The 1,781-nt window shown below is 40.4% G+C and overlaps 1 pseudogene; it reads right to left on the bottom strand.

Moving 5' to 3' along the window:
* Positions 1 to 1,205: 1,205 nt before the first annotated feature.
* LOC102474800 (39S ribosomal protein L30, mitochondrial pseudogene) overlaps positions 1,206 to 1,781 on the bottom strand; it is a 5,037-nt pseudogene continuing 4,461 nt past the window's right edge.

The raw sequence follows: 1,781 nt of genomic DNA, 5'->3' as shown, positions 1-1,781 counted from the left end.
GTGTGCTCTGTCCCTCTCTGGTCAAATTAAAATAAATGAATAAATAAAGTTAAATAAAGTAATTCTTGGGACCAGCAGTTGTCGTAATGGCTATGTCGTTGGACTTCCATGTAGTCGACTGTGGTTCAAATCTCGGACCCAGTGGCTTAAAGTCACACCGGGCGCGTGTGTGTGCATGCCCAAGATCCTGAGAGGAGAATGAGGAGAAGAGATTGTGGCATGGCCATCCCCCCTGGGGGGTGATTTCTCACTTTCTATGTCTCTGTTTCTCTCTGTCTTTCTGGCGAGCCCATGCGCCCTATAACAAAAACCTCTCAAAAAAAAAAAAAAAGTAATTCTTAAAAAACTAATTAATTAAGCTGGAATTTGAAAATGTTCAAAGATGAGTTCAATAACTCATTGATCATGCAAAGGAACACAATGCTGACATTAAGATTGGTAAAAATAGGGGCTAAACTCCCACATTGCCAACCGCAGTTCAAATCCTGGACCTGGTGGCTTGCTTTCTCACTTTCACTTTCTCTCTCTCTGCCTCTCTTTGGTCGAATTTTAAAAAATAATACAATAACGAATTAAATTAAATAAATAAATCATTCTTTTAGTTAAAAAAAAAAAGACTGGTGAAATCATATCTAATGATATGAAACTATATTTCCCCCAAGCAAAATGAAATAAAGTAATTGCGAAATAATTACAGTTTTGAAAAATGTAAATACAGCCAGCCCTCTGCAGCTACAGATTCAACCACCTGGGGGTGGAAAATGTGCATTGCTGCTGCTGTGACCTGCATAGTGGGGCTTACAGTGCACGCTCCTGGACTGAGCCGTTCAGGCTTTATGCCACCCTGTGCAGAGTAACAACTGTTCACAGTTCACACCGCATCAGCATTTTATTAGGTGTTAGGCTTGGTCTGGAGACGACTTCAAGTAGACAGGAGGATGTGCAAGGAGTACACTCAGATACTATGCCAATCGTATAAGGGACTTGAGTGGCAGCTGAGTTGGGTACCCACATGGGGCCCTGGAACCAACTCCCCTGCCCAGGTACCAAGGGATGACTACACAGACATGGCGAAAGGGAAAGGAACAGGAAAAGACGCCTTCAGGTGTTCTTTCTTTTTCTTTTTTCTTTTCTTTTTTTGTATTTATAACATATTTTAATGAAACACTTTCTCACCATCTTTAAATAACAAAGATTTGCATTTTCTAATCTGAAGCTGCTCTGGCATCAGGACTTCGCCACTGTACTAACTCCCCTGTGCTCCTGAGGCACAGGTCCTCCTCTGTGGGAAGTCCTTGGGGCAACTTAGGGGCTGAACTCATCAAATATTGGACTACTTTTAATTCTGCATTCACTGAAGGGCTCTTCTTACAGACTTGAGGGGTATGTGCTTTTTCTAATATCTTTTTCCCAGTATGGACGCCATGTTCTACTTTTTATTTTGGTAACAATATGCAGTTTATGAGGGTGCTATGGATCCCCGCCATATTTTTTTTCCTAACCAACTGAGTTTTATTTGTTGTATAAATCACCTAACATCTTTCAGGTGAAAAAAATACTACATTTGAATAAAGATATTACAAAATAAATTAGAGCCCAATAAAAATTAGCTTTGGGGAGGGAACGTAATTCTACTCAATTAAGGAAAACATTTTTATAGACCACAGATTAGTTTATTTTTAACACCCATCATGCCATGAATTCATAGGGAATAGGTTCCAGAAGCTCAGGCTCCTTTCCATTGGTTCTCACAAAGTGTGCTTCTCTGGGTGGGGCAGGCT

The sequence above is a fragment of the Tupaia chinensis genome, unplaced genomic scaffold, assembly GCF_000334495.1.
Source record: "Tupaia chinensis unplaced genomic scaffold, TupChi_1.0 Scaffold144150_1, whole genome shotgun sequence".
In the NCBI taxonomy this organism is placed as follows: Eukaryota; Metazoa; Chordata; class Mammalia; order Scandentia; family Tupaiidae; genus Tupaia; species Tupaia belangeri.
Note: the sequence above shows the minus strand (reverse complement) of the source record. Positions and strands in the feature narration are given on the sequence as shown.